Source organism: Salmo salar, chromosome 21 (assembly GCF_965601325.2).
Source record: "Salmo salar chromosome 21, fSalSal1, whole genome shotgun sequence".
In the NCBI taxonomy this organism is placed as follows: Eukaryota; Metazoa; Chordata; class Actinopteri; order Salmoniformes; family Salmonidae; genus Salmo; species Salmo salar.
The window spans coordinates 26,848,344-26,862,558 of record NC_138311.1 but is presented as its reverse complement, the minus strand read 5'-3'; the positions used below and the strand labels follow the sequence as shown (position 1 = coordinate 26,862,558).

General features: G+C 44.7%; 1 non-coding gene across 1 annotated transcript; it reads right to left on the bottom strand.

The window, feature by feature from the left end:
* Nucleotides 1–1,521: 1,521 nt before the first annotated feature.
* Nucleotides 1,522–4,417, bottom strand: LOC106582007 (uncharacterized). Its single transcript, XR_014382028.1, has 5 exons — nucleotides 3,816–4,417; nucleotides 3,294–3,508; nucleotides 3,073–3,155; nucleotides 2,768–2,881; nucleotides 1,522–1,825 (listed from the first exon to the last, which is right to left on the bottom strand). It is a non-coding gene; the product is annotated as an uncharacterized LOC106582007 (transcript).
* Nucleotides 4,418–14,215: the final 9,798 nt, after the last annotated feature.

Below are 14,215 nucleotides of genomic sequence, written 5' to 3'. Positions count from 1 at the left end.
GTATTCAATATTTACTACTTTGTTGAAGCACCTTTGGCAGCGATTACAACCTTGAGTTCTTGGGTATGATTGTTGTCCTTCTGGAAGGTTCTCCAATGTCTACTGAGGAACTCCAGAGTGGCGCAGCGGTCTAAGGCACTGCATCACTACAGTCCCTGGTTCAAATCCAGGCTGTATCACATCTGGCCTTGATTGGGAATCCCATAGGGCGGCCCGGATTTGGCTGGAGTAGGCCGTCATTGTAAGTAAGAATTTGTTTTTAACTGACTTGCCTAGTTAAATAAACTCTGGAGCTCTGTCAGAGTGACCATTGGGTTCTTGGTTACCTCCCTGACCAAGGCCCTTCTCCCCCGATTGTTCAGTTTGGCTGGGCGACCAGCTTTAGGAGGAGTCTTGGTTTAAAACTTCTTCCATTTAAGAATAACGGAGGCCACTGTTTGTTCTTGGGGATCTTCAATGCTGCAGAAATGTTTTGGTACCCTTTCCCAGATCTGTGCCTCGACACAATCCTGCCTCTGAGCTCTACGGGCAATTTCTTCGACCTCTGCTTGGTTTTTGCTCTGACATGCATTGTCGACTGTGGGACCTTGAAGGACAGGTGTGTGTGTGCCTTTCCAAATCATGTCTAAACTATTGAGTTTACCACAGGTGGACTCCAATCAAGCTGTAGAAACATCTCAAGGATGATCAATGGAACAGGATGCACCTGAACTCAATTTCGAGTCTCATAGCAAAGGGACTGAATACGCATGTAAATAAGTTATCTGTTTTATATTTGTAATAAATTGGCAAACATTTCAAAACGGATTTTGCTTTGTTATTGTGTGTAATGAGGGAAAAAAAATATTTTATCAATTTTAGAATGACTGTAAAGTAACGTGTGAATACTTTCCAAATGCACTAACATCTGAAAACAATTTCCAAAGGTATCCCACCTCATTTCATTTTAACACCACTACTGCCACCACATGGTGATGTAGGGAAATTAAACCAAGCACAAGCATTCATGATGATCAAACGCTAATAACACAAACCACATCTCAAATGTGAACTACGTACATTTGGATCATTGACCATTTCAGTAAATCAATCGGTCACAATCACAGTATTTAGAATGAAATATCAGACTTCTCTTTCTCATGATTCACTTAATAGTTCTCTTCTTCCTCACCCCTTTTCACATTGGTCCTTTACATCACTCCTTCATGTTCCGTCTGTTCATACCAAACTGCCACCAAATGGTAGGGAGGATGACAGCGAGGAGCAGGATGAGACAGCCAGTGATCAGGTAGGCTACGGGCAGAAAGTTGTTTTGACCGTGGACAGTACCACTTCCTTTCTGCCCCAGAAGGAATCCACTGCAAGTCTAAGGGGGGCTTCATGTGCTGTGACCCACATTGTTTTTTATAACTTACCAAATAAACAAATCCAACATTTCAAGCCACAACCTACCGTGTCACTTCCACCCAATGAGAAACTAGCTAACCCCAATTCGCCTCGGGGAGGGTCGGAAAGAGGAACTGCCATTTGAAAACCATTTTAATTCAATTGATTCAAATCTCAAAATGATCAATCTGGTAGAATACAGCGTTAATAAGCAGATGAATAATAATAACTACTGTAGGAGATATGGATGCAGTAGTTCCCAGTCGGCAGCCCTTCAGTGAAGGGTTCTCTAGCTCGGGTTCCCCATAGAGCTTCTTGAAATTGGGGAAGGCAGCCTCCCTCATCCACACTATCAAGTCCTCGTTGATGAAGCCGTTGTTGTGGTCCCAGGGGTCCAGGTCATACACTGGCTTCTACCAGTACAGAGGCCGGGCCGTGCCTGACAACACAGAGACAACATTTGTAAGAGGGAGCAGCGATACAAATGTCGATTAATATTAAATAAGAATGTGGTATTACACCATGCCTATTAATAATAGATAGAGGAAAAAAAGGAAACCACACACTGTTCTTGATAGTATCACTGATATTTAATAAGCTTACGTATCGGCCTAACGGCCTTCGTCAGAGCTTTTGTGAATTTCAAACAGAGAATTAGTGAACATAAAAGTTCAATCGGGAGAAACGACAGGGATTATCCAGTCGCAGTACATTTTAATGACCAAAAGCATGACATTTCTACCTTTTAGATTTTGTGGTATAGAGAAAGTCAAGATATCAGACAGGGGAGGTGATATTAATAATACTCTGAGCAAAAGAGAATGTTTTTGGATTTTCACCCTCCAGACATTATTTCCTAAAGGACTTAATGATGAAATGCCTATGTATGTTATGTTGTGAATTTAAAATATGTTCCTATTCAAGATTACTTTGTTTTTTCGTATGATGTACCCAATGATTAATGAAAACTTGCTATGTCCTCGTTGTGATTTTATGGACGTGTTCGGTGCGTCTTGTCTATACACTTTTGTAATATTTGTGAAATGCATATTGTTATGTTTGGTAGCACTTATTTATTTATTTTCCTTTGCCTCCAACCCCTTTCCATACGTGGAACGGATGTGGGTGGGGCTAGGTCTACATAGGTGTGCTGTTTTCAGAAAATTCACAAAAGCTCTGACGAAGGCCGTTAGGCCGATACGTAAGCTTATTAAATATCAGTGATACTATCAAGAACAGTGTGCGGTTTCCTTTTTTTCCTTCATCCTGTTTCAACTGTTGCCATGCACCTGCAACACGATTGCTCAGATGTGCGAGTGCCTTTTGAATCTATTCATAATAGATAGCCATGAACACACTGTGAGCATATTGTGAGACACACCTTCAATCACATGTGCTAACGTTAGGGTCTTGTTCTCATCTGGTTGGTTGCTGAACTTGACGTTCTTGTTGGTGTACCAGGTGATGCCCTTCCTGAACAGAGGAACATGGACCACTGGACACACCCCAAACAAACAAAACTCATCAAGAAATCAGTCAGTCAATAAATTAATCAAAACCAGGTCTCATGTCAGATTGATTTAATCATATCACTGGATATTAAAAGGTGTTTTCCCCCCAAAATCCTATAATGCTGTCACATTATTAGTAGAGACTCAGAACATAGTGTGGGTAATGGTGTAATACCGTTGAACATGCTGTTGGCCATGGCCCCGCAGGGGGCGATAGGGAGTCCATTCTTTTCCTTTATGAAGGGCTCACAGTAGGCGCTGGGGTTATGTAAAGCAGACAGACAGGAAGAGTTTGGAAGAAGTTGTAAAAGCTCAGAATGAACCAGCATAAAGTTGGATAGAGACAGACAGATAGATAGATAGATAGATAGATAGATAGATAGAAACAGTAGCTACCTTCAGGTTTTTATTTTCTCCCGACCATCTGTCCATCATCCCTGGAGTCCATGTATGTTCTGGTGGAAGTTGATCAGCCCATAGTAGAAGAACACATCTCTCTGGGACAGGAAATAGGAAACATCATCACTGTGCTTCTCAAAGGACTTGGATTTGGTTCAACAGATTGTGGTCTCAAAACACTTATCACATGGCCCTGCGTGTGTGTAGTAAAACTGTGGAGAGAAAGAAGAAGAGCTGGTGAGAGAGGGAGCGACAGAAATAGATAGCAAACATTAAAACCATTATGAACTTTAGATACATGTTTGTTCTCCACCGCCACTCCTGTTATACTGTACACTCATTCTCAGGATATATACAACTCTTCTCATTGTCTCTCTCTACCTCTCTATCTCTGTGTTCATGGTTAGATAAGATATGCATTGTGGAGGGTGTTACCTGCTCCATTTCAAGTGATTATATGTGGAAGTAGAGAAAAAAAGCCAAAAAGATTTGATTCATTCGAAGGGATTGATTACTCACCTTCAGTTCATGTGTATTCTGCACGGTGACAAGTAGGCACACTCCCAGTTTCACACATATAGTGGCCATACAGTAAAAGAAAGGCAGGACGGTGTGAGCAGTGAGCATTGGGGACCAGACAGGCAGTCTCTGATGTTTGAATGCCGAGTTGTCAGGCCTCCGGGCCAGGAGCCCAGCATTGACCTTCGCCTTTCCCATGACAGAGAGCTCTGGCTGTGGCAGGGAGAGGAGCACGGATAGGGTCACACAACCAGAGAACAAGCAAGAAATGTGAGTCTTGTCTCTCTTCTCTTCCGGTCTTCTTTAAAACGGGCTTATTTCTTAGTTCCTCTCCCTTGTTCTCGCTCCCTGCCTACCAAGAGATTGCTGGGAAGGCTGCTGGGAAAAATCCTTAACCAGAATCATCAGCTCTTCTTCCTCTTTCCATCTCTTCTTTCTCATTCTTTTTCTACTGTTCTTCTCTCAATTCTTCCTTAGCGCTTCAGTCCTACATACGTACAGATGTTTTACAGTCTAACAGATCATCAAGCTAAAATACTTCAGGTTTATTTTAGACGGTAACTTACAATCAGTTCCCCTTTGAACCAGTTGCCTGTGTCTGTGCCTGCTTCATTGTTGTAGAACAACTTCACACACAGGATGTTATGATAAATCAGACTTCCTACTGGGTGAAACAACTCATGACCTCAGACTCAGTGGGATGGGCTTCCCGGTGGTGTGGGTGACCAAACAGAGAGAATCTGGTTCCATTCAGAATGTCTTTATTCAGACCATCTCACAGGAGGGGTGGAGGTGTTGAACTACAACACTGTTTAAACAGACATGTTACATGGTCACTTAAAATATAAAAATAACATCAACGGTGTCGCACAGAGAAGGTAAGAACAGGATAGGGAAGAGGATTGAAGTGTCCAGCAGTCTCTGGAGACAGGATTGAGGTGCCCCACTTAACTTTGTTGTGTGTGTGTGTGTGTGTGTGTGTGTGTGTGTGTGTGTGTGTGTGTGTGTGTGTGTGTGTGTGTGTGTGTGTGTGTGTGTGTGTGTGTGTGTGTGTGTGTGTGTATTATAGGTTTGTGATATATTTGTTTTTATTTCTATTCGTTTTTAGATTTTTATTGGAAATTCAGTTTATTTTCAGTTAGTTCAGAGTTGATTTGTTCACCTTTATTTAGTTTCAGTTTGATAAAAACATTTCTATTTCGTTTTTATATTATTTAGTTTCAGTTTTAGTGTAGGGGACAGAATGCATGGGAGGCTAGGAGCCATTGTGTTGAAGGCCTATAGTTTTTTTTGTTTTTGGGATGTCACTTCTTGCCACTAGGGGGCAGTAATACATACAGTTCTGGGCCTGGACCATAGAACTGGATAGACACTAGAGGACTCCATACAACTCCGTAGCCAAGATGTAGGTTTGGTTAGGTTTGTCACGAACCGGCTCAAAGTGCGTAATATAAAAGAGACAACATGGAGATAAGGAATAACAAAATATATTTATTTAACTAAAGTAAACAAAATATAATTAACAATGGTGTGTGTAATCAGTAGTGTAAGTGAGTGGTTGCGGCATACATGTGATAGTGAGGGGTGTTGAAAGGTGCCACCACAAACAACCAAAAACAGCCACAAAAATGCCACAACCAAAATCTGTGTCTGCATGGAGAGAGTCTCCTCAATGAACGGGGAAGAGGTGCATGTATCCTGGGACACACGCGAGCCCAGGTGTGTCCCATTTCGCTGACGACCCTCCCGACTCCGCTCACCGACATCCTATTAAGGAAAACAAGAGCAAAGAGAAAGGATTCGGCAGACAAAGTGGGAGGGTCGTTACAGGTTTAATTACATAACAATCCTAATATGACTTGGATTTGAAGGATATGCACCTAGACTGGTGCAAGAAATACGGTGGAAGGATGTGTAACCTTTATTTATCTAGGCAAGTCAGTTACAAACAAATTCTTATTTAGACCGCTGCGGCACTCGGGAGCAATACTCATGTTTAAACCAATCCAATGCTTTTTTTTTTTTTTATGTAAGAAGAATCAAGTACCTTTACCTTTATCTGACAGAAAGAGAGAGGGAAAAACTACAAATGAAGTCATGGCACATTTGACATATTATGTTTATGTAATATTAAACAAGTGTCACTGACTAACCCCTTCAAATAAGGTTAATAAAAATAGATGCAACAACAGAAGAAACATAAGCAATACAACACTAATTCACAGATCTATCAGTTTACAGCCAGCCAGCCAGCTTGTATGTGTGTGATTGTTCCTGTTCAACCAAACAAGATTTTCTGGTTTCTCTTCAATAAGACTCTGTGTTCCAGAGAGGTGGTTGTCGGGGTTCTCAAGCCGGAGGACAGTTGTCCACAGACAGGGAATATTCTCTCCACGAACACTTGGGACGCAAGGGCAGAAACCAGATCCAGCTCCACAGGGCACAGCTTTGGATAAAGAGCCATCCTTGTCTGCCAGAACTGGAGAGGTGACTCTGTAAACATGCCCCACTTACCCCCTTCAGGTATTTCCGCAGCTCGCACTTAATGCCCTGCCAGGTTGACCCTCCGGCTGGACAGTGACCTCAGACACAATCTTTGATGCAAGGCTATATTTCTGAAGAACTGTGGTCGAGATGTTTGCTGGATTCATCGTGATTCAGGGGGAATGTTTGCTGGATCCCTCTGATTCAGAGGGGTTGGGTTAAATGCAGAAGACACATTTCAGTTGAATGCATTTAGTTGACTGACTAGGTTTCCCCCTTTCCCTTTTCCTGGGGTCCTGCTGCTCCACAGCTGTACTCTCTGATTTGTTGAAGTACAAATGACCCTGCTTCCCTCATCAGTGGCTCCATCTCTGTTGAGCGTAGTGCCAGAGATATACATGGGTCTATCAGGCAAGCTGCTGCAGGGGTTGGATGGAAGTTGGCTGCCAGAGGATTCCGTACGCATGCGAAGCGCTCACACAGTGACTTCAGGAGGACCCGTGCCAACTGTTTTGCAACAGTAGTTGACTGCAAGTGCGTCTCAAGGTTGAGAAGACACAGGACAACATCAGACAGATTGAAGTTGGTCATGGGGATTGCGAACAGCTCCAGCAACTTCACAAGACGTTCTCGCTTGGCCCGTTCTCGCTTGGCCCAGTCACGCTCAGCGCTTGCCCTTGGATTTCTTCCCTGTTAGCTAGTGATACAGTAGCTAGTGATAGTGATGCACATGCTACCCACTAGGCAAAAACTGGTTGAATCAGCATTGTTTCCACGTCATTTCAACCCCCAAAATCTATCTGATGACGTTGAATCAAGGTGAAAACTGATTGGATTTGCAAAAAGGAATTAGCGTAAGGGCATTTCATCTTTTTTTCAACCAACTTTTACTGAAACCCAATGACATGGTGACATTTGTTATTGATCTCACGTTGAAAGCACTTTAGTTGACATCTCAACCAAATGTAAATCAAAACTAAACGTCAACAACAAAAGAAACATTCGATTTTTGCTCAAACTTCAGAATAAAACTTAAACTAAACATAAATAATTGTTATTTTTTATTTTATTTTAGTTCGTTTTGCAGTTTGTTTTGCAATTGTTTTTCCAATTTTTGTTTCAGTTTTTGTTTACTACAAAAACAACTTTGGTGTGTGTGCTTGTGTGAGAGCAGAAGAGGTCCAGTTCGAAATGGTTGGGTGTGTGTTTGTGTGTCAGTCTATGGCAGAGGGCAGAGTACGACAACCGGTGTGTGTGTATGTGTATCAGAAGAGTCCCACTTTGAATTTTCCTTCTCTACAGTCTTTCAAGATGCCCGTATCCAGCAGCTTCAGCAAGTCAGTTTCGACCTGGAAGTGAAAAAGAGGGCTATATTATTAAGAAACTCCGTATTGTCTGTGACAGAATGCCCATGTACTACCAGAGAATATTTTCAGTGCTGTGTAAAGTGTGACTGTGTTCTTTGCCCAGCAGGAGGAATTGTAGTCTCACCTCAGGGATGTCCACCATCATGCAAAGCTTCTGGTCCCTCCAATTCCAGTCCAGAACCAGGAAGCGCAGTGCTGGCAAGGCCAAACTGGGGTTAAATCCCTGAGGGGGAGTAAATTAGTGCCCACCTCAGGGTGAAGTGTAGAAGATCAGAACAAAGTATCATGTAAATTAAGCCACACTAAGGACAAGCCCTTACCTTTCCCTAGGAGGGCTTCAGTCTTCCTGGTGTTTCCACCCCAATGTATGTCACCTCAAACTTCAGCTGCTCCTCTACCTGGGGACAGAGACAGACAGACATACAGAGGACGGTCACACTTGGCTTTACTCACTCACAGAACAGCTCATCTGTATACACAAACATTCAGAGGAATCTATTCTACAATAAAGTATGTTACATTGATGTGCTTTGCAAACAGCTTCAGCACTTTAGCCTCTTGCTCAAATGTTGTCAATTGTCTGTTGAAGACATAAAAACAAGGGAGCATTATACTGAGCTGAGAAGTACCATAAAGTATACACAATGAAAGGAAATACAAATCAGATTAATAACTTTAAAAGAGGGAGATGTGAGTTGTTGAGCTTGATGAGTCTGAGGGTAGAGTTACAGACAATGAACAAAATTACAGAACTATTCTCTGTGTGCTGCGTCTGGACCTTAGCCCATTTGGGACAACCTGAGCGAAAAGAGAAAGGGAAAACATATACTGTGATACAAGAGACGGATGTCAATAATCTAAAGTGGCTTCCTCTTTTAACTTCCTCCACAGATCAGTCAAATGAAGAAGAGGAGATGAGGAGGGGAAGCCAACATCAGACTATTGAGCTATACCCAAGTACACATCTAGGAACATGACAGAAGACTTAAAGCACAAATGGGACAGAAGTTCTATTAGTTTAACATTGAGGTTAAAAATGAGTAACGGATTGGTGAGGTATGTAAGTATGTAAGGAGTGATGGATTGGTGAGGTTTGTAGGTATGTAAGGAGTGATGGATTGTTGAGGTATGTAAGGAGTGATGGTTAGGTGAGGTATGTCAGTATGTTAGGAGTGATGGATTGGTGAGGTATGCAGGTATGTAAGGAGTGATGGATTGGTGAGGTATGTAAAGAGTGATGGTTTGGTGAGTTATGTAGGTATGTAAGGAGTGATGGATTGGTGAGGTATGTAAAGAGTGATGGTTTGGTAAGTTATGTAGGTATGTAAGGAGTGATGGTTTGGTGAGGTATGTAGGTATGTAAGGAGTGATGATTTGGTGAGGTATGTAGGTATGTAAGGAGTGATGGTTTGGTGAGATATGTAGGTATGTAAGGAGTGATGGTTTGGTGAGGTATGTAGGTATGTAAGGAGGGATGGATTGGTGAGGTATGTAAGGAGTGATGGTTTGGTGAGGTATGTAGGTATGTAAGGAGTGATGGATTGGTGAGGTATGTAGGTATGTAAGGAGTGATGGATTGGTGAGGTATGTAGGTATGTAAGGAGTGATGGATTGGTGAGGTATGTAAGGAGTGATGGTTTGGTGAGGTATGTAAGGAGTGATGGTTTGGTGATGTATGTAGGTATGTAAGGAGTGATGGTTTGGTGAGGTATGTAGGTATGTAAGGAGTGATGGTTTGGTGAGGTATGTAGGTATGTAAGGAGTGATGGTTTGGTGAGGTATATAAGGAGTGATGGTTTGGTGAGGTATGTAGGTATGTAAGGAGTGATGGTTTGGTGAGGTATGTAAGGAGTGATGGTTTGGTTTCTACTCACTTTCTTTCAGGTAGGAGGAGAGGCTGTGTGTGAGGTCATTACTCGTCAGGAAGCAGTAACCAGAGAAAAAAGTAATATTAGGTAATTCAGGGAGAGAGAGAGAGAGAGAGAGAGAGAGAGAGAGAGAGAGAGAGAGAGAGAGAGAGAGGGGGAGAGACTGACAGAAAGGCTGACAGCCCTTAGACCTGCTGGTAACAGAAGACAGAGGTCAGGTGTGACAGTCGAAAGGTTAAAAGTGACTCACCCTGCAGTTTAAGCTATTCCAGCTCAATGACGGAACGCTCATCTTTGAAGTGCTTTAGAACCAGGTTCCGCCTAGAGACAGGTTTGGGTTCCGACGTGGCCAGGACGTCTGTGATCCTCTCTTTTCCTTCTTCTCTGGGGGGTGGTTTTCCTCTCTTTCCCTTCTTCTCTGGGGGGTGGTTTTCCTCTCTTTCCCTTCTTCTCTGGGGGGTCGTTTTCCTCTCTTTCCCTTCTTCTCCTGTGGGGTGGTTTTCCTCTCTTTCCCTTCTTCTCCTGTGGGGTGGTTTTCCTCTCTTTCCCTTCTTCTCTAGGGGGTGGTTTTCCTCTCTTTCCCTTCTTCTCTGGGGGGTGGTTTTCCTCTCTTTCCCTTCTTCTCTGGGGGGTGGTTTTCCTCTCTTTCCCTTCTTCTCCTGTGGGGTGGTTTTCCTCTCTTTCCCTTCTTCTCCTGTGGGGTGGTTTTCCTCTCTTTCCCTTCTTCTCTAAGGGGTGGTTTTCCTCTCTTTCCCTTCTTCTCTAGGGGGTGGTTTTCCTCTCTTTCCCTTCTTCTCTGGGGGGTGGTTTTCCTCTCTTTCCCTTCTTCTCCTGTGGGGTGGTTTTCCTCTCTTTCCCTTCTTCTCTGGGGGGTGGTTTTCCTCTCTTTCCCTTCTTCTCTGGGGGGTGGTTTTCCTCTCTTTCCCTTCTTCTCTGGGGGGTGGTTTTCCTCTCTTTCCCTTCTTCTCTGGGGGGTCGTTTTCCTCTCTTTCCCTTCTTCTCCTGTGGGGTGGTTTTCCTCTCTTTCCCTTCTTCTCCTGTGGGGTGGTTTTCCTCTCTTTCCCTTCTTCTCTGGGGGGTGGTTTTCCTCTCTTTCCCTTCTTCTCCTGTGGGGTGGTTTTCCTCTCTTTCCCTTCTTCTCTGGGGGGTGGTTTTCCTCTCTTTCCCTTCTTCTCCTGTGGGGTGGTTTTCCTCTCTTTCCCTTCTTCTCCTGTGGGGTGGTTTTCCTCTCTTTCCCTTCTTCTCTAGGGGGTGGTTTTCCTCTCTTTTCCTTCTTCTCTAGGGGGTCGTTTTCCTCTCTTTCCCTTCTTCTCTGGGGGGTGGTTTTCCTCTCTTTCCCTTCTTCTCCTGGGGGGTGGTTTTCCTCTCTTTCCCTTCTTCTCTGGGGGTGGTTTTCCTCTCTTTCCCTTCTTCTCCTGTGGGGTGGTTTTCCTCTCTTTCCCTTCTTCTCTAGGGGGTGGTTTTCCTCTCTTTCCCTTCTTCTCCTGTGGGGTGGTTTTCCTCTCTTTCCCTTCTTCTCTGGGGGTGGTTTTCCTCTCTTTCCCTTCTTCTCTAGGGGGTGGTTTTCCTCTCTTTCCCTTCTTCTCTGGGGGGTGGTTTTCCTCTCTTTCCCTTCTTCTCCTGTGGGGTGGTTTTCCTCTCTTTCCCTTCTTCTCTAGGGGGTGGTTTTCCTCTCTTTCCCTTCTTCTCTGTGGGGTGGTTTTCCTCTCTTTCCCTTCTTCTCTGGGGGGTGGTTTCCTCTCTTTCCCTTCTTCTCTGGGGGGTGGTTTTCCTCTCTTTTCCTTCTTCTCCTGTGGGGTGGTTTTCCTCTCTTTCCCTTCTTCTCCTGGGGGTGGTTTTCCTCTCTTTCCCTTCTTCTCTGGGGGGTGGTTTTCGTCTCTTTCCCTTCTTCTCTGGGGGGTGGTTTTCCTCTCTTTCCCTTCTTCTCCTGTGGGGTGGTTTTCCTCTCTTTCCCTTCTTCTCCTGTGGGGTGGTTTTCCTCTCTTTCCCTTCTTCTCTAGGGGGTGGTTTTCCTCTCTTTCCCTTCTTCTCTGGGGGGTGGTTTTCCTCTCTTTCCCTTCTTCTCCTGTGGGGTGGTTTTCCTCTCTTTCCCTTCTTCTCCTGTGGGGTGGTTTTCCTCTCTTTCCCTTCTTCTCCTGTGGGGTGGTTTTCCTCTCTTTTCCTTCTTCTCCTGTGGGGTGGTTTTCCTCTCTTTCCCTTCTTCTCCTGTGGGGTGGTTTTCCTCTCTTTCCCTTCTTCTCTGGGGGGTGGTTTTCCTCTCTTTCCCTTCTTCTCCTGTGGGGTGGTTTTCCTCTCTTTCCCTTCTTCTCTGTGGGGTGGTTTTCCTCTCTTTCCCTTCTTCTCTGGGGGGTGGTTTTCCTCTCTTTCCCTTCTTCTCCTGTGGGGTGGTTTTCCTCTCTTTCCCTTCTTCTCTGGGGGGTGGTTTTCGTCTCTTTCCCTTCTTCCCCGGGGGGGTGGTTTTCCTCTCTTTTCCTTCTTCTCTGGGGGGTGGTTTTCCTCTCTTTCCCTTCTTCTCCTGTGGGGTGGTTTTCCTCTCTTTCCCTTCTTCTCTGGGGGGTGGTTTTCCTCTCTTTCCCTTCTTCTCTAGGGGGTGGTTTTCCTATCTTTCCCTTCTTCTCTGGGGGGTGGTTTTCCTCTCTTTCCCTTCTTCTCTGGGGGGTGGTTTTCCTCTCTTTCCCTTCTTCTCTGGGGGGTGGTTTTCCTCTCTTTCCCTTCTTCTCTGGGGGGTGGTTTTCCTCTCTTTCCCTTCTTCTCCTGTGGGGTGGTTTTCCTCTCTTTCCCTTCTTCTCTGGGGGGTGGTTTTCCTCTCTTTCCCTTCTTCTCCTGTGGGGTGGTTTTCCTCTCTTTCCCTTCTTCTCTGGGGGGTGGTTTTCCTCTCTTTCCCTTCTTCTCTGGGGGGTGGTTTTCCTCTCTTTCCCTTCTTCTCTGGGGGGTGGTTTTCCTCTCTTTCCCTTCTTCTCTGGGGGTGGTTTTCCTCTCTTTCCCTTCTTCTCTGGGGGGTGGTTTTCCTCTCTTTCCCTTCTTCTCCTGTGGGGTGGTTTTCCTCTCTTTCCCTTCTTCTCTGGGGGGTGGTTTTCCTCTCTTTCCCTTCTTCTCCTGTGGGGTGGTTTTCCTCTCTTTCCCTTCTTCTCTGGGGGGTGGTTTTCCTCTCTTTCCCTTCTTCTCTGGGGGGTGGTTTTCCTCTCTTTCCCTTCTTCTCTGGGGGTTGGTTTTCCTCTCTTTCCCTTCTTCTCCTGTGGAGTGGTTTTCCTCTCTTTCCCTTCTTCTCTGGGGGGTGGTTTTCCTCTCTTTCCCTTCTTCTCTGGGGGGTGGTTTTCCTCTCTTTTCCTTCTTCTCTGGGGGGTGGTTTTCCTCTCTTTCCCTTCTTCTCCTGTGGGGTGGTTTTCCTCTCTTTCCCTTCTTCTCTGGGGGTGGTTTTCCTCTCTTTCCCTTCTTCTCTGGGGGGTGGTTTTCCTCTCTTTTCCTTCTTCTCTGGGGGGTGGTTTTCCTCTCTTTTCCTTCTTCTCTGGGGGTTGGTTTTCCTCTCTTTCCCTTCTTCTCCTGTGGGCTGTTTCTCCTCCTCTTTCTCCTGTTCTCTCTCCTCCTCTCCCCCTGAGGCATCTGAAAAAGCAGATTAAAAGTGTCTGTTATATTTTGACAACCTCAACCTCTGCTCCCTGGACAGGCCTAGTTACCATGACAACATGGTGCACTGTCAACATGGACACTACGTTATAGTCACCATGTATATCAATGTTATCAATGTTGTAACATACAGCCAAACCAAATGCCTGGCTATCTTTAACAACCCTCTCTCCCCTCTATACCACATCTCTCCCATCTCTCACCCCCCCTACCATCTCTAACCCCTCACCTCTTATTCCCATGCTGTGAAATCATGTTCAGGCCCCATGGGAACAGAGGACAGAGGAGAATGCTGCTTAGAAATACCTCTGGTTTAATTTAAACAGGCAAATGCCACAGTTCCACCTCTAAGGACCCACTCCTATACTCTAATATATAACCATAGATATAGACTGTAAAGAACAGACTGACACAGGTCTCTATTCCACAGGTTATGTCATGGACACACCCACATGGTGATTGAATTGAATGGCTACTTTGACATATTGACATCCTGTCTGTCATACAGTACAAGTCTGCCTTTTAATGATAATGTTAATTCTATCTATTCCATATCTGTGGTTGAACCTCACTTGTCCCAGAGAACATTATCTACCCCTGAGGCTGCCTTGTGGCGCATCCTTATTAAAGCCCATGTATGTTCCATTGCCTGTCTGTCTGTCGGTCCCAGGTGTATAATGATCACAATGTGACCAGGGCTTATTGGGGACCTGGTGGCATGTGGCACGGCTGGGTTTTACGAGATCAACCCAAGCTGTGGTGTTTGCTAGACTGAATGTGTAGGCTGAGGAGTTTACACATTTATAATCCGTTTGTAAGACACCATTGCCTGATTCCCTCTTCATGTGACCCTCATAAATACCACCAATAGGACAGCCATAGGTCATTCCCAATTCCCATGGATCCGTAGGCCTATAAGGTGAAGGAGTGATAATAACCCTCCCTCTAAAATACAGATGAGTGTCTGTCTGCCCAGACAGAGACAGATCTTACACATTAGTGTATGTATGCGTTGGCGTTCATTCACACTAGACTATATTCGTAATGCATTAATCAA